Source organism: Electrophorus electricus, chromosome 6 (genome assembly GCF_013358815.1).
Source record: "Electrophorus electricus isolate fEleEle1 chromosome 6, fEleEle1.pri, whole genome shotgun sequence".
Taxonomy (NCBI): Eukaryota; Metazoa; Chordata; class Actinopteri; order Gymnotiformes; family Gymnotidae; genus Electrophorus; species Electrophorus electricus.
In genome coordinates, this window is record NC_049540.1 from 24,351,975 (window position 1) to 24,371,529 (window position 19,555).

The following is a 19,555-nucleotide window of genomic DNA, read 5'->3' on the forward strand; positions in this document are numbered from 1 at the left end:
TGCCCAGGCATTCTGAGCATCCTGTACTCATACTTCAGAATGGAACATTAACCTGGTGAAGGTCAAGGAACCAGGACTATTCTCGCTCAGACAGCAAATCAAGTTTCCACAGCTGCCATGCTGAAATGATCAATCCCCCCAGCCTGGTCCCAGTGAGGTCCTTCTTGCACTGAGTTAATGATTAAACCTCTGACAGGGTCCATGAGTTGAACACCATCTCTGTCCTCAACCAGAGTTTTTGTTTATTTATTATTGGCATGTTGCCAAGTCCTGAGCTATGACTGGTCCTTGTGCTAGCATCTAATAGGGTTATACATAAACATCAACATCTGCCTCCCTCTAACTTAAGATGGGGGTGTCACTGTGAATAAGGATTAATCCTGGTGAGATGCCCACTATAGACTTGCTGTAAAACTCAATTTGGTCACTTTTCTGTTAGTTTAATGCATGCACATTAACAATGTTTAAACTGAAAGCCAGGATGCCATCATCTTATTGTCAGCATTTACATGCACTAGTGCAGCAGTAAAAACAGTGGATGTGAGCTGATTTAGCTTGCTGGAAGCAGGGTTTTTTTCCCCCTCAAACTACTCACTGGGTGACAAGCCTTTTCTCAGTAAACAGGAAGCTGCAGCCACTTAATGACACATTAGTGCCACAGACAGGGTTAATGCTTTGACAAACACTGAGGTAAGAGAGTAATTGTTCCACTGGGCCCTGTGTTTAGTGATGATAGTGCTCGCTTATGTTCCTCGTTGGTCATGATAAAAGTCTATAAGTGAGACCATCCAGACAACTGGCTGCTTCAGGTAAAAAATGCCTGTTATTAAGTAGCTAGCATTTAAATGAAATCATAATAATGATGTATCTGTTTTCAGAGGGATTCTGTTTAAATGAGATTTAAATATATGATAAGTTGTATACTGTAAAGCAAACTCAAAATGCAGTTAGGAGCTAGACCTGAAAGGTAAGAAAGTGCAGTTTGAAGTTGGGCTTCATCTTCATAGATTTAAAGAGTATGAGTTCACATTTGAGAGTATGAGAGTTCACAAAGGAGGCCACCATGTCTCAACGGGGCTCAAGTGCCATTTCATATCATTTATTTTGTACATTGAGATCCACCAGCCAGCTGAGTTCCTACCAGGGATATGATGCTAGCCACATCTCCCTTAATTCATCGGAGCAAACCTGCACTCTCTTATTATGATATGTTGAGCTGATTTGCGTCAGAGTATCAAACTTATCATTTCCTTTGAAAGGGTTTTTTTGGACCCGTTTTTTGTAGTGCTGCTCTGACCTATCACGTCCCGGGCTTCAAGTGTGTTCTCCCTCTCCTCTGTGTTCTCTGGTTTATTTCCTAGCAGTTCTTCTTCCAGTTTCACGCCCTTAATGACCTACTTGACCACTCACTCTGCAGCTTGCCTGCTCTCACACTCACCTGGGGCTGTGATTCGAAAATACCCAGCTGAGCTCCAAAACATGACTGGAGTCCCTCATGGAGTCTCTCCTGTCTCACAGTCAGCTGGAGGTAACGGCCTCACTGCACTCACAGAGTGGCTTTACAGCTCCCCCTTAAGAGCTCACATTATCTTTTTTCAAGATAACCTTTTCAATTTTAACAGAAATGTTTTGTTCACATTAACAGAACTCTGTTTAACTGTTTCATGTCTGTAAATGTATACATGACTCTTACAAAACAGTAAATGCAAAAAATAGAATGAATATGTGTGTGCTTGCTTGTGTCTGTGTGTGTGTGTGTGTGTGTGTGTGTGTGTGTGTGTGTGTGTGTGTGTGTGTGTGTGTGTGTGTGTGTGTGTGTGTGCACGTAATCAGGTAAAATATACCTCAGCATAGTTTACTGCACACTGCTACTGACGCACAAGCACAGCAACCTAACACATTTCTACATCATTATTTCCACTGCGTACACAGTAGACAATCATGCAGTGAGTCTATTTAAAAAGATGGTACGTGTTGCTAACCTTCTAAACTACCTTGTGTCATATACTCATGGAAATACAGGTATGTAAGTACCAGACATGTCATAGTGAAACCAGCTATTGTATATGCACCTACCAAAGTAAGATACTAACATACAAAGGGCTCCTGACTCAAACATTTCTGAATAATAGCCACCCATTCAGCTTAATCCCCTGCCTGAATTACAGTACAGTGTCATAGCAAAGTCTCGAAGCTGACACTGTCACGGACCTGGATGAGGTATGAGGCAAAGGTAGTGCTGCTGCGTCATCATCTGCCCGGCATGTCTGGTCCATGCTGCAGGCCACAGCGCTGACCTCGTCAACATCCTGCCGCCTACATGTGTCTCAGCACTAATCATTGCTGGCATGGCCTCTGCCTGGCTGGCTGTGTGTATCTCCGCACTGATGAAAATAGCTCCAATGCTGGCCAGAAGAGCCTGAGGGAGCTCCCTTATCTGTCTGTCCGGCTGAAACAAGGAGAGCGGAGGGGAGGAGCCAGAGTAGAAAGAGCGAGAAAGTGGGGCATGGCAAGCATTAGAGATGGGCTGAAAGTGACCCTTTTTAGAACATAGTCAGAGGCCAGTGCCCAAGCAATCACTTTGAACAAAACAGCCCTAGCTTTCGATATGTAACAGCTCTTGGAATCATGGGTCCTCTTAATAAGAAAAATGAATCAGAGTTCTTTTATCTGCTTCTCTAGATTCCGTGGGATGATCATTAAAAGAAGAAGTTTCAAAGAAGCTCTTGCTGAGGTTGTGTGATTTCACTTGAAAAATCTTTATTCTCTAGTTTCCTTGCAATTTAATCAATCATGCTAACAATAGCAAGGATAACCTTTTTAAAACAAATTTTGGAAACTAACGCAAGTTTGCAAAAGCTGTCGGGAGCTGAACTGTGTTCATGAGAGATCCAAGAACAGGGGGAGGACTGGCATCTACTGTGTGGACACAGAGAAAAGCAGTGTGATATTGCTCACAGACAAATCCATACCTCCCTTGATTAGTGTATAATGCTGTATGTCATAACCTGTATTAACATGTATGATTGGATGACTCAGATGCTGCTAGTGGACATGGTCAGTGGAGATGTTCCTGTTTGTGGGAGCTGGGAGAAGCTCTCAGCTTTGCTGGATTAATCAGCATGGCTGAGCACTTAAAGAAGGAAGTGTGTTGCTTTTAAACTTCCAGAAGTGTCCGACTGGCCTGATTAAGCCTGTAGCACCCAAACGCACAGGGCCTATGAGATGCACTTTAAGTAGCAGCAAGCTTAGAGGGATGTGCTGTATTAAGAATGGGTAGCCTGCCCAAGACTGAGGAAAACCAATATTTCTTAAATCTATGGTGAATGTATTTTTCATAAAGAGGCTCATTCATTCGTGATCTCTTCATTTCATCAAGTGGGCTAAGTCAAGGGTGGCATGCCATTCGTTATGATGCCAAAACACAAAGCCAGCCTAAAAGATTTAATCCGAGATAACTAGGATGGCCAGTTCTTAGTAGCCATTGGTAGACTTCTGCTGCACCAGTAAAACATCACTAGCTATATATGATCTCAACGATGCTTGGGTCATTACTAAGTCAAGATTATTGAATTATTCAAAGAGCTGAACACCACAGAATGTTCAACCTATATTCTTGTAACTCTGAATTCTAGTCCAGAAGTAGAGCACACGAGAAAACTCGACAAACCACGTCCTCCGTTGAGTGAGCAGCAGTCCCCTGCCTGGGCAGGCCAATAATCAAATTCACATACAGGGTGATTCACCCGATCGCTTGCGTGCCTTTTGCCAGTCCTGCACCGTTATCACGCCTGGCGGAAAGGGGGAGGGAGTAAGGATGATCTGCTCCTCGCTCCTCCCTCCAGACCACACCGGGGACGGTAGTAGAGGACTGGCCCGGTGACTCATGCTCCTGCAGCAGGCCTACTCTCTCTTACCTGCCAGACAGATCATCGGCTTCAGTCATATCGAGCACTTGACAATTAAAGAAAAAAGAAAAACATAGAAATAGCTGAAAAACTGGATGCATCAGAAATCAGGATTTGTTGCATAAGGAGCCCCAGTGTTAATTATATTACCCAAAGATTCCTCCAATTCTAGAATTATACTCCTACTTATTTGCATTTGATGACACAAAGAAATTTTATTAAATATTCTTTTTTATATTTCCCTTAATACTAATTTCCAAATCTACTCATCACTTCAGTCATTTAGTGGGTCAGTCACAGCACAGCTGTCCCTTGTGTGACACGTAGAAACAGTTACAGCATCATTAGAAATGACTTGGTTCATTTTAAGCTTTCCTCTCTCTCAGCTTCAGTATAGGAGCTATTTGTTGGGACCAGACTGTGGCTGTTGTTGATATTAACTTATGTTACTAGTAACCATCTGTGTCATAGAGCCATTAATTAGGCACTCAATTGACAGCCACTCATTTGCAATAATGGGGAGAGGCTGTTCAGATCCATACTGCGTTCCTCCTCAAGGTTAACCACACATTGTCTTTATATATAGTTTGCTCCCAGTGATGACATCACTTTGTGTGCAGTTGAAGGAAGTATATATTAGGACACTGAGGTATAATGTGGAATATTACCTTATCTGTAAATCAATGCATCGGCGTAATTTGAAAGTTAGTAGAATAGAAAGCTTGAGAGCTGCAATGTTTTATTGCTGAGAATCAAAATGTGTCATTCTTCCAGTGATTTAGATATGTAATTCATGCACCTCCCTCTAAATTACATCTGGTTAAGAAGTGATGGCACAGAAAAGCATGTGATGGACATACAATGCAGGGTGAATTCCTGTTTTTTTCCCATTGCCTCCGGTTGCACCTGTGTGGGTAATGACCAGTGTTTGTGATTGCTGCTGGCTCCGGTGGGGAGTCCTCTCTCTTTCTCTGCTTGCTGTGTTTGCCAACTCTATGAATGAGTCTCATGCACTCTTGCACCTCCTCTGAGACAGGCAGAAGGCGGTTGTTGCCATGGCAGCCAGGCACCTGATTGTGTCCTTGCCAATAGGGATTCCCCATTCATAACTGACTGCGTTGTTAGAATTCATAATGTGTGTGTGTGTGTGTGTGTGTGTGTGTGTGTGTGTCTGTGTGTCTGTGTGTCTGTGTGTCTTGTATGATTTGAAAAGCATGCCATGGGGACATGAATAAAAGCAAATTTTGCATTTTTGTAGTTTTGGCATGCACATATGTGTCTATTAGCTGTGCATCTTCCGTCTTTGCAGTGATGTATATTTAATTCATCGTGTCTGTGTCTGTGTGTTTCAGGTGTTCGTGTGTATGGTTGGCCTGGAAGGGGGAGGCTCCAGCTTCCCTCCCATGATACTCTAGGGAGGAGAATGAGTCAGGAGTGAGTCAGAGAGATGAAGTCTCCCTACTCCCTTGCTCTTTCTCTATTTCTCACTCACTCTCTCACTTACTCTATCACTCACTTTGACTCCATCCCTCCCTCACTCTCTCACTCTATCCTTTCCCTTGCAGAATGTCCTTTTTCTTGCCCTACATTCAAACACACACACACACACACTTTCACTCTACACATAGCCACTCATTCATATGTAATTGTTGACACACAGGAAGGAGGAGAGAAGGATTGGACAGAGCTTTTCCATCATGGCTGAGGTTCTGTCCTGCACAAATGTTAATAATTGTATTTTTCTGTTCACCACATGGCCATGCTGTCTCTGAATATGTATAATGCTTTCACAATTACTTATTATTCTCTCCTGTCCTCTGAATTGATATTCTCGCTTTGAGGTCAGCACCCTCTCACTCACTCATCTACATAAACCTTTGAGGCTTTATTGTATCTAACTGCATCACTAGAGTCCTTGACAGGAGCTTTGGTCCACCCCAACCCCTTTTTTTAACATTTTCCCCTACAGTTTTTGCCCTTGATACTTATGTGGATTTAATTCTTTCATTTTTTCATGCTATTTTACCTCATTCTTTCTGCAGATCCACTGATACCTGTCCAAGCATGAGATTCCTTTTAATCTGTAACTGTCATCTCCCCACCACTGTGATCAATCTTCTTGTTGTTCATACTGATGTTGCTGTTTTCCCTGCCTGACAGGCCATTCATCTGACTCACTGCACTCTGGCTCACATCCTCAGCAGCTTCCCAGATGTGATTCCACATGATCCCATGTGATCCTACGTAAAATACCACATTCTGGCCTTGCCTCACATCACCACCACTCAGATCTGATGTCGCATCCAGCTTTAGAATCATCGCTCAAATCGTTGTCAGCCTCTCTCAAACAGAGTGCATTGCCATGGCTTGTTTGACAGGTAGTACTCTATCTCCTGCTACAGCCTGTTGTAGATGGAGTTGTGTTTTGGAGCTGGGTTTCTTTCTGACTGGTTACTCTCCTCATCAGTCCTCCGTAAGCATCAGATGGCTCGGCTCATCCCAAGGTTTCGCTTGGGCTGTTGTGGGCAGCTTTCTGCATGCATACTGAGATGCAGTGCATGGATGGCCACCCTGGCCAAAATCTTGCAGTTCTAGACTCTGCTGACAGCTGGCTGCTTGCCTTAGCTTTGGGTCCTCCCTCTACCTTGGAGTGTCTACCTCGGGTGTGAAGGAGCAATGTGTATAATGGCTATGGGAAATGTGATATTTTGTGACGTAGGAGACCTAAATAGACAGTGCCACTGAGTATGTCCAGAGTGTGAAAATAAGGCTCTCTTTCCTTCTCTCTCACTCTTTCTTTCTCTGTCCTTCATTTACACCATTACATTGTATACTGAATGTCCCAATAAATGCAGGATATATAGGACAGCTTGTGTACAAAGAAATAAGTGGGTTAGACAGAAATAAGTGGCTTACACACTTGCATATCTTATATGAGTCTCATTCCTAGATGAATCATAGCCACGGCCAGCCACCTCTGTTCTGCCAGTGTTGCTAGGCCAGTGTTCTGCCAGTGTTGCTAGGCCAGTGTTCTGCCAGTGTTGCTAAGCCAGTGTTCTGCCAGTGTTGCTAGGCCAGTGCACTGCTAGTGGTCTAGACTCTAATGATGTTAATCAGGAGCCTTTTTAGCATAACCTGATTTCCCTGCTGCCTTCTCTTATTGGATGGCAAATGTGTCAGTTTTAGGCAAGAGAGCATGTGAGTTATCAGGCCATCTCCCACCTGTCTCCCATCAGACTCCCACCTGTCTCCCACTTGTCTCCCATCCGACTCCTACCTATCTCCCATCTGTCTCCTGTCAGACTCCCATCTGTCTCTTATCTGTCTCCCTTGTGATTCCGACCTGTCTCCCACCTGTCTCTTGTCTGCCTCTCATCTGTCTCCCATCCAAAACTGACAGCTCCCCATGACTCCTTGCATGTATGAAAAGCTTTGCTCCTTATCCTGTCCATGGTCACAAGTGAAATAAGAGGGAGCTTAGTAATGCCGGAAGTCTTTCGCCTCTCCTGGTCATGGAGATCGATCCATTCACTGGTGAACATGTTCTCACTGATTATGTCACCTGCTTCAGAGTGATCTGCCTCCTCTAATGGTCATTTGTTTTCCTCACTCATTTATCAGCTGATTACCTCCCCCAGTCCATTAGTTGCTCTTTCCACTTATTACATGTGCTACATTAAAAGCCTAAGTGATGTTTGATTTGAATATGCCTGCATCTGTCTTAGTGTTGAGTGACTCAGTCTTGAAAAATTGATGAGAGACTGCATGTCTCATTGGCATTATTTTCTGCTGGAAAATTACATGTCTTGATATTGCTGGTCCTGTACTTTGGTCAGCATTGCATAACCACAGTTGCGTCACCAGGTAGAAGTTTGCTGTGTGCGCTGATGTTAACCAGTTTGTCACGAGATGTTGGCACTCTTAGTAAAGGCCTGGCCCTTTCTCTCTGTCTGTCTCTCTCTATTTCTCTCTATTTCTGTTGCTCTCTCTTTTTTTTCTATCTGCTTGTATCTTTTTCGGTCTTCTTCTCTTGCCCTATCTGTCTCTATTACCCCAACCTCTCTCACACAGCCTGCACAAGAATTTATAATATAACGTTCTGTTTTGTGTGAGACCAATCACGTGCATTCACTTAGAAGGGCTCTGTCCAGGGATTTTTGAGACAGCATTACAAAGTGGACCGAATCAGGAGCACTGGAGAAGTGGACCGAATCAGGAGCACTGGAGAAGTGGACCGATTCAGAACCACTGGAGAAGTGGTCCGATTCAGGAGCATACTTCATAGCAGAGCAGCAGACACCTGCTCCCCCTCCCCACAGAAGACAGGACCCTTCTAGAAGTTTCTGCGCATGTGTGGGTGAGTGCTTAAACTTCCTGTTATGTGCCCAAGGCAGTAGGCATGCCACCTCCCCTCCCTCACACATACATGCACCCGTGTGTGTTAGCTGCAGTATGAGTCAGCACATGCTGGGTGCTGACCTTGGCCACGCCTGCTCCCAGAGCGCTTCTCACTGCCCGGGCAAACAGGGGCACTCTCCCATGGTGCCACCCAATCTGTCATGGGCATTGTATGCATTCCAGTCTAGAGGTGCTTCCACACACTCCTCAGTAGAATAGCTTCTCATATTGTAATAGAGACCAAGCAGAACAAATTTGAATTGATGAAGTTGCCTGATGTTCGTTGAGTTCATGAGGTTTGATGGGTTTACAAACATTCTACCTAGACTCTGAATGAATGAAAAGCTTTTTCCTTTTTAGATTCAAATCTGAATACAATACACTATAACCCAAAAAAAGCAATGCAAGAGAAATGGCAATCTTGAGTTAGGGACAGTTTCTGTAGTTCATCAAAGTTCCCGTCGTTACCAGAACATTTTTAGTTTATGCCATTACACATCTCTCTCCTCTTGTTCTGTGACTTCCTTCCTACATCCTGAAGGAAGACAAGAGAGCTGAAATAGTTTAATAATTGATATCCTCCCACATTCTTACGAGACAGGGACCCTTCTCTGCTGTTCCCTATGCTCCTTTTTCCATCATTTCCACCCTATCTCCTTCCTACCCATCAAGACTGCTTGACAAACCTCCCCATACTGTCCAGACATCCAGACTGCCTGTCAAGACCTCCATCTTTCCCAGACACATCCAGCCATACTACGTGTGCATATCTCCCCATTCTGTACAAATATCCTCATCCAGACTTGCCCATTACTCAGCTGTGACCTGCATCTAACCTGTAGGCTTATGTTGTTCACACATTTTTTTATTCCACTTTGCTTACACCCATGTAGAGCACAAGGAGAGCTTCCATTTAGATGAGATTTGTGGTAGTTGTGAGGCCTTTGAAATGCACTGTGGTGGTCACGTGCATTGGAATGTGCTGTGGTGGTCATGTGCTTTGGAACACACTGTGATGGTCACGTGCTTGGAATACACTGTGGTGATTACATGCTTGTTCTGCTCATAGAGCCTGGTCTTAAAACCCTGCAAACTGAGCAGATGCGATCTGACCTCTTTTTGTCCCCCTCTGTTGCCTTGGAAACAGGTCAGTTTGTGGAATGCCACAGGAGCTTCAATCAGGCTCGGCTCAGCCACACCTTTCCATATTTAAAGATTGCAGTATGTCAGAAAGAGTGTGAGGCAACATGCTAATCGATATCAACATGTGGTCGATAACATAATTGCCCGGCAGAATGGATGGACATGCAGGTGAGAGAGACAGCAGGTGAGAGTGGCAGCTGCAATTGTGCTGACGCATCGGCCGGCGCGTGGGTGCCGATCCGTTTCCGTCGTTGTGTCGCGTTCACACGGGTCAGCTTTCTGCCTCTACCTCAAACAGCGCTGGACTCCGCTCATCTGGCCAGCGCTTATCTGTCATTAGCCAAACATGGAGATCAGAGCGAGCCGCCTGCCCGCAGCTACGCTGCCCTCCTGTGTTTGCCATTCACTGTTTGTGCTGCTCACACAGGATGTTCAGTAATTGCACTTAGAGAACGACGCCGAGGCGCTAGAGGACGACCACCGGCAGGACATTCTGACAGTGCTGATAACAGAGCACCGAGCCCAACTTTAGTCAGCCAGTGACACAACCAATGACACATCTGCACAACAAAGATATTCAGAGACTGATGAGCTACACCGGAAATTATTCACCCATTAATTTCTTCTCTTCTTTGCCATGATAAGAATTAGCTCACACCACACTGGCTATCGAATAGCTGTCAGGAGAGAGCAACAAGAAGATTTCCTAAGGTTGCATACTTAATGAAAACTCTCATGAATACCATCTTGTTCTTCCTTGAAGTGGTTGACCTGAGCTAAGTAATAAACCTAATGCCTCCAAAGCACGTCATCAGATGACAAATGAGTGACCTGTTTTACAGCACTGAAGTATTCAGGAACCAGTGTTTCATATGCTGGCCCTGACTGGCACTTACACACATATACAAAAGCTCTGTAAAGCATATTATAACATTAGAATTATGAAATACGAATACTATTTTACAAGATATATTTAGATGAATAAAGCCTCTGTCATTAACAGTATATTTTTCATTTATGCCTCCTTTATCAAACTTTGCATTTATCGCATACCAATTTTTTATTGTATGAATATGGAATTTAAATGTAAAAGTAGCACATGTTTTATAAGTGTAATACATATGTAATAGTTCTAGTGCTTTTACAGCCATTTTGAATATGGGTGGTGGGAGCGTGGCGACTCATTTGGCTGTAAGTGTGTTTGTGCAGAGCCTCCAGTAGCCTAGCACACTACCCTTCCTCTGCAGCACTTCAGGGCATCTCACAAGCTCCCACTACAGTGCTCCACATGACTGAGAGAAAAAAGCATGTGAGCTCTCGAGTGCCATGGTAACGGCGATTCCAGGAGCACGGCAGCAGCCAAAGACTACCAGAGGATCTGTGATCTATATGCGGTGCCCTCTCAAAGATCCCAATCCTGATCCTAATCCCGGCATGCTGAGTTCCTTAATGGGAAATTAGCGGGGCACGGAAACTGCACATCTATGCTCTCATTATGCATAAGGCTTTTAGGGAGGCAGCCCCCCCCCCCCCCCCCCAACACACACTCACACACACACACACACACACACACACACACACACACACACAAACAAAAAAAAACTGCTGGACACTGGATGCTTGGCAGAAGTTCAGCTAATGGGTAGGTGTGATGTTTACTTCAGGAACACCTCAGGTTCCTTGTAGAGATGGAGCCCAGCTCAGCTGTGCCACACATGAATCATCATTGTTCAGCTGTTGTATGGTGTGGCCTAATCACAAAACCCTTGCCACCAGGAAGCACACAAACAAGTGAGCTATTTGTTGCACACAGAGCAAGTAAGTGTACCCCATCATCATTGTCTAGAACATTTTAGTAATTGGACATCAGCTTAATTTAGGCGAAGGGGGCGGTGGGGTGGGTTTAGGTCAACTTAGCTGTGCCAAAACCTACAGGATGAAATTCCGTACCTTGTCCACTTATACCCTTCAATGCAATGAGGATCTAATACGAGTCAGTACACTTCTAAAAATGTCATAGCATGATGCAGTGTAGTGATTATTTACATGGTAGTATATGTCAGTTGTCTTACCATTTAATAGTGCCAGTATTACTTCCTTCTCCTCATCAGGAAGCACATCCGTGCAGTACATAGCATGCTGCCTCTGAAGCTGTCAGACTGATCTGGACTGTCCCCCGAAGGTGGGAGCTATATTTGAACGTTTAATCAGAAGTGCGATGACTATCTGCGGAGAGACCTGAAATGTGTCATAAAGCAGAGTGAGGAATATGCCTCACCTGCTGCATGTGTGCTTTTAAAGTCTGAGGTCCTGAGAACCCTGTCAGTGTTCAGGTGCTGCTCCATGGTAAAGCAGGGGTGGCACGGTGGCAGGAGAGTGGGCCAGGTCACACATCCCTGAGGTAGGGAGAGGAGGTAACTCACTGAGGCTGTTCACACTGTGGTTTTAGTTTTGTGATTCTGACATGGGTTCTTGAACATGTTTGCCACTAATCATGAACTGCTTGACCTGTAGTGTTATAGCATTGCTAATGCCGAACATTATTAGTGACATAATGAAGTGTTGCTGCTTAGTCAGAGGGTATATAGAACCAGAGCATGTGCTGTGAATGGAATCCTGTTCTGGCCTTTCAGAGGCTGTAACCAAACATCTGCCCGTTCAGATATATAACACCCCTGGTGACTTCCACCCTTGGCTGCAGCAAGCAGGATGACACACCCCAAACACGGCATACGAACACCAGCACATTCTTCAGTTCCACCTGCAGATTTTTCCTACGTCCCATGCTACTCTCGGTTCTGCTAAGCCTTACTGTTTCAATGCTCAGTATCTTTTGCTGTGTGCAGCAGGACTGTTTCATGCAGAAATCTCCCCATAGTCTCCCCAAAAGCTCCCCATAGTCTCCCCAAAATCTCCCCATAGTCTCCCAAAACCATCAACTTCTTCTTTGTGCATTCAAAAGGGGCTGCAGTAGTTTGCGTATATAGACATCAAGGAGTACCCTCTTTTTCTGAGAAACAACAATGGCGCCTGGAATATCTTTCCTTCTCTCTCTCTTTCTCTCCCCCCCCTTCTCTCTCACTTTCCGTCTCTCTCTGCTTCTTCTTTTCTGGCTCATAGCAACCATAACTGCTTAGCAACGGCTGGTGGGAGGCAGGCGGATGGCTGCTGTTTGTGTACTAGGTTGTTGTCATGCAACTCTCATCGCTCAGCAGCAGGGATGCACACACTGAATCCTCAAAGGAAGGGTTTTTCCTTGGAGCCATGGACAAGCAGTCTAATACTACATTTAGACCTCTACTTAACATACACTAGGAGTGCATTCACCCTTTCTGGAGCAGGAAATTAACAATTATTTCACCACATTTCTATTCTGTGGAATAGAAAGGTCATCTCAATGACATATAGCATAATTTCATTTGTTATGCAACTGCAATGTGTATGTTATTTAAAATAAAATATTAATATGAATAATTTAGTGTATGCAGCACTGTAAACTAGTGGAGGAGCATATACAAAATGAGAACAGAATTCTTTCATTCTTGCAATTCTTTCATTCTTGCAATAGGTCAAACCTGTATTGCTTTGGAAGACAGAATTCTGTGCTATACAATAACCACCTGTACAATCCTAGATTCTACAATCCTAGCTTGCTGCAAGCATCTTTGTTAAGATGTTATGTAAGGCAGTTTTGTTTTGTGTATCTGTGTCCCAGTAAATGAGAAATCTGTGAAATGTAAACGATTCACTTAGGTCTGAGTTTTTTAAAGGGAGGTTATTGTTCAACACACATGACCCACGCACCTCAATTTTCTATTCCGTTCTTTGGACCAAATAGCAAAATGGCTTCATATACACACAAGCACACACACACACATTCACACACACTCGTGTGAATGTGTGTGTGTGTGTGTGTGTGTGTGTGTGTGTGTGTGTGTGTGTGTGTGTGTGTGTGTGTGTGTGTGAAACATCCTCCCACCACATAAACTGTGAAATCTTGAGACCAGTGTTTCATGTTATACAGTGACTAATACAACATGAGTCATGGACAGTCTAATGTGGCCAGACACTCACTCCATTCTGTTCATTTTTAATGGATCAAGGAATATGGTTCTTGCAGTTCTGCACTGATAGACTTTCCCCTTTGTAAGTGCCTTCATACATTACCATCCAGCTTAAAGTCTGGGTTAGCCCTCATAAGGTCAGCAGACTTCATGTCAGCGAGGGGGTGTCATGAACAGACAAATAGTGGCTTTATAAGCTCTCACATCCTCCTGACCTTCCACTTGGAAGGGATCTAGGAGGGGCCGGGGGAAATAAGAGCCCCTCTCCCATGTTATGTTTGGTGTGTCTCTTTCTCTACTTCCCCTGACACAGGAGGTGGAGGAGGAACCAGATGTCCCTACAAAGGGACGCCACCCCCCTCCCCCTTTTAATTGTCACCACTAATTAAAGTGTCTCAGGTATCACCTGCTCTGTAAAGCACAAGAGCACTATTCATATGTTAATCTTATGAGGAAGACTCAACAGGATATACTTTGGTGCCAGTCAGGAACTAGTAATGCAGACAGCCTGTTAATTGCTCTATTTTGTCCCGCCTGACTACGAACTTGACAGACCTTGTCTTCAAATTACAGATGGATTGTTTATTGACACACTACACATGATCGTCCACTAATGCAGAAAATGTAGAATTTAACAATGGCAACATTGTTAGACAGACATAGTTGCTCTTTGCCATTTTGCCAGTCCAGAACATCAGGGCTTTCGTCAAAATTTAATTATGTAAATTTTAGCTAATCATTTACTTTTTACTGAATGTCTTGTGACTCTAAGTGACTTTAGCAGTAACCTCTATTGTGTTCCAATTCATATCATCTCTGACATACAGAGAGGCATTGGTCTGGTAGGATGGGAGGGAGAGTCCTCCCATGTCGTCACTCTTCACGTTCATTTAGCTGTTCCTGTGAGTCTATGTAACACTTTGTAAATGAAGTGTGCCTCATCGCTCGGAGAGAAAGTTCCTGCAGGGTGCATGCAGCGAGCGAGCCAGGCAGGCAGCAGGCGCGTGCACTTAGTATCCGTTCAATTCCATTATCAAACATCCAGTTGGCTTCTTGTGGGGCGCGGATACCAGAACACCAGCTAACATGCAGCTCCCAGCACACATCAAGAGAGACAGACCTTTACTCTACCAGTCAGCAGCTCTTAATTGAGTTAGATTCTGTGTGTGAATTATCTTAGTAAGATTAGTGTACATAATCTTATTTGTCTAAAGTAGTTACTATGTTCGGTATTAGTGTACTATTTCTTGTAAATAGCTCACATATGTGGTAGAGTCCGAGTGCAGGTTTTGATTCAATCAGCAGCTGTCATTTCTAGGGCAGAGCAGCCCAAACGGTGGATAATGAGGCCATTTAATTTAGTCTGCCAGAAACCAGGGGTGTTATTTAAAAGATAGTCCACGAGCATACATCCAAAAAAATAAAATTCATCATTTTTACAATAGTGGTCATTATAGAAAAAACAAATAGTATGCCCACATAACTTAATTTTTCAATCTACATTCCTTTTTTATTTGTTGTGTACTATTCTGTGATTGGGCTCCTGGCCAACCCCAACATCCATGACAAAATAAAAGGTGTGTTCTAAAAATGTGACACATTTATTTACAAAGTGTTTGGGACAAGCACATTATTACATCATATTTGCTTCTTGGTTTGTGCAGTGTGCTCTAACATTGCTACAAACCTTGTAGTAAATCACTTAAGGACCTGAAACAGCACATTTTTCACTGACTGTGTGCTGAAAGGGGAGACTAATTTGTTCTGTTCTTTTCTCGATTCTTGTCCCGTTCCATTACACAGAGCCGAAGGCGGGTGATAGGGTGGAGCACTGGGGCTTAGAGAAACCATCCATGCAAACACCCTAAAATGAATCGAACATTCAGTGCAGTGAGGCCAATCATTCATCAGTCAAACAACATGGCTGACTTATCTATTATTACAGAATATGAATGGAATTCTCAAGAATGTTGCTGATAGTTGCACTAGAGTCAGTCCATCACAGCGCTCTGCCTAGATGCCTGATGTAGTTGAATACCTTTTTTCATGTCTGTCTGTGTTTGTGTTAGACTGAAATGCACTTTATTTTAAGGATTATGGGTATTAAAATTAAGCTATTTTCTTTGTTATTTGTTCTCACAAGTAATTTCCTCAACTTCTCAAGATGAACTGCTTAATGAATCATGTACATAAATGCTACCATGAATTAATTACTAAAATAAATGAATCACCAATTACTGAGCTCTAAGCATTCTCTCTCTCTCTCTCCCTCTCTCTCTCTCTCTCTCTCTCTCTCTCTCTGTGGACAGCCACTGCTGTCAGTCCAGCCTATTACTCATAGGGTCCCACGAACATCTCTGTAATTGCATCATTTTTCATTCCCAGAGCCTATGCGCCCTCCTGTCTCCTCAATCAACAGCAGCTATTAATTGAAGAACTACTTATTCCAGGACCTCCAGGATGACTGATACAGCAACTGCATCTCTGCATGAATTTGTACATTTCGATTCATTCAAACTGATTTCACTATATCTTGTAGTGACTGATTGTCATAATCTACTCAGTGGCAATATCACTGCCACAAGGGGGCTCAATGACATGTTACTGTATAGTCCACAGCCCAAAGCAAGAAGTTTGTAATAGCAAGCAATTAATCACTTGGAGGAACAGGCAAGCTTATTCTAGCGGGTGAGCTTATGTACCACACTGGTGAGCTGTTCAGACAAATCACTGTTGTCAGTACTCAAGATGGAGAGTGGAGGGTCTTGATGAATTGATAGTGGTTAAAAAGTCATAATATTTCCTAAAGGGTACACAGATGAGGACCTTCAATCTACTACTGAAGGGTTAAAAGATTTTAAATAAGAGTATGAGAAACTGTTAACTGTATGTTAACAATAACCTATTATTTATCTTTTTATCATAGTTCTCATCTTTCCAACTCAGTGTACGATTGTGATATAATAAGTAAGCTGCCAAATTAACCATTGTATTTCCTAAAATGTGTATTTGAATTAAAGCATAATCACAAAGTTCCTCTGATTATGAATATGTCCATTATATTCTCTATTGTATGCCAGCTTTGTTATAATGACCTTAGGCTAGTGAAAACCCATCCCTAACCCTGTGAGCTGCTTTGTAAGGCGTCCTCTGGAGCTCTGTACTGCCACACCATTATCAGGTGCATCCAGCACAGATGGAATATAAGAAGTCTGTCTCACAGCGGAAATATGCATGTCCACACTCATGCATGTGCTCTGACCTCTGCACTGACCTCTGCACTGATTCACATGGTCAGGAAACGCACGTCTTTAGCTGGGTAGGGAAAGAGGATTGTCAGGCAGGCACTAAGTCTCAACAAAAGGGCACTTGTTTGTATAGCCTTGATTCTGTCCATGTTGCCGACTAGAGTGCAGATATTTGAGTCTGACGACGTCTCATTCCCTGTTCAGAACCTTAATATATCTCAGTCTGGCTACATTGTTATGAAATAAATGATGAATCAGTAGGCCTAATGTGAATAAATGTAAATGAAAATTGCTTTTGGTCACATAGTATTAAACAGGCCCTGATTTCTTGTCTATCTATTGGCCATTTGATTCCATGCCAGGATGGAAACAAAACAATCTGAAGAACACTTTCTTTTTCATCAGTTGTATGATATTTCGTGCTGGCAATTGTGAGCTCTGGGGATGTGCAAACATCTCTAAAAATCACTGTTAGGTGCCTGCATGATTCCTGTAAGAAAAAGCAACAATTCTGCTGAGCTTGTTAAATGTTATAGGGCTAATAAAATGCAACCGCCTAAACACACATCTTTGCACTAGACACATCTAGGAAGTTGTTGAAAAATATTCCCATGGACTGTCCATTAATTCTTAGTTTGTCTAACAGAATTTTCAAAGGGCGGTACAGTTCTAAATTTCTCAGAAGTAATTATAATTTAGAATTTCCCTTTGAACAACAATTTACATATAAGATCTGTCTTCGTATAAGTGAGATTAATATAAGGACATTACTCTGCAATCAAAGCTATCCTTTTCAGACAAGCTGCTCTTGAGTTGTCTCAGAATAGAAAAAAACCTCATATGGTTATTTCAGTTTTTTTTTATTAGTAAGCTTTCCTCCCCCTCTCAGCGGGTTCATAAAATGATAAATAATAATAATAATAATAATTCTAATTATAATAATTACACTCACTATCCCCTTTTATTGGAAATGTTTACTTATGAGATGTTTTTATTTATCTACTGAACACTGCATTTACTAAATACCAAATCCCATCTGTTAGCATGCATCTGTTAGCATCCTCCATCTGGATGGAGTCAACTAGTCATCAACGCTCAGTTTCTGACAACAGAACTGCTATTGGCTGGGTAAACATGACCACTCTTAACCCAGCAGTAATGCTGACATATCAGAAAGTCCAACATTATTTTGCCTGTTGTATTTATGCCATTTCAACATTCACTACCACACCACTACCATGTAATTTCAATGAAGCTTCACTGACAATCTACTGTACTAGAATCTGTAATTGTACACAGTTAAATTGCAACTATAACATACATATGAGAGGTGTTCCCAATAATTAGGCAGGGAGTGTAGGAGCAAAGTATGTGCTTTTAATAAAATGAGTGGTTAAAGTACTGTATATTAAATATTTTACAACATCTGTTTTTTTCTGTTGTTTTGTTATATGCAAAGTTTCACTTATTAACATTAATTTATGGTCTGAAACTTGGCAGTAAGAAATGCTGCAGGAATAATTGCATTCAGACTTGTAAATGTTTGCTCAAGTCCCATCTGTGCCTGGTCTAATAAGTACTGCCTGCCCTCAAAATGAATGTGGATTGCAGTACAGTGGTAATTGAAGGCTTGTGGGTGGTTGTTGTCGTACAGTAAATGGCTCACTGGTCCTTTCCTTCAGGTCAGCTCAAGCGGGTGGCCATGACATGGTAAAGCAGCAGGCCCTGTACCAACATGGCTAGACATGTTTACTTTAACTCCTTATCATTTCCTTGCTATAAGTGACAATCAAGGTCACCACTGGCCCGCCCCCTGACTGCCCCTCCCCCATCGCCAGCGAGTCCAGCACACTTCCATGTGCCCTGGCTGATTCACTCACGCTGCCTCATGGAGGAGCCCAGCTCATGTGTTCAACTCACGTGCATTCAACTCAAGAGCTTAACCTGGGAGTTTCTCAGAGATCTGTGGCTTGGCTAAGGCCATTACAAGCAGCACCCCCCAGCCCCACGCCTGCCAACACACCCCAGGAAAGCTGACTAATTTAATCATTTTGCAAACAATTGGGGGCTTTACACACACACAAAAAAGAATGGCTGAATAAACATTCTGCAATACACCTTGTTAATCATTTGGGCAAAAATGTAGTTTCACTAATTTTCTGCCACTATGCAATAGCATGTTAACTCTGAGAGTTCAGCTCAGTGCATGTTATTGTTGTGATTGTAGGTTATGTTTTGGGGTAAATTATGCCTCAGGTTTTTGGTCAAGATGATTAAACACAGCACACCTTTAGGCTTGTCATAAGGTTTGTATTTGTTTCCGATTATGCTTCACCAGGCACATAAACAGCTGGGTATCAAGGGTATCATGTTTGTGGAGGATGCTTTTTCCCTCACCCCAAGCTGGCTACAGTGCTCTGAAGGCTATCTCTGCTTGAACAAAACCTTGGAAGCAACAACAGCTGAGCACATGTCTGTTCATGTGCTGCACGGTCTCCTAGAGTCCAGCCAAACTCACAAAGTGTTCTCAGAAGAAGGGAGCGGAGCAAAGGTTACAATATTACTGCTTTTGTTTTTTGTTTTTTTTGCTTCCTGGAAAAATTAGCCAAAGCAAATAAGAGCCGTACCTATCACTTAGATGAAAGCCGTGGCCTGCTAATCATATGACACCTGTGTGACAGACTCACAGGAGGAAGTTCAGCAGTCCAGACAGAACATCTGTCTTCCTGTGATCCTCTTCCTCTCTCCCTCTCTCCTCACTGTCCTTCATCTTTTATCATGATGTACCCTCCAT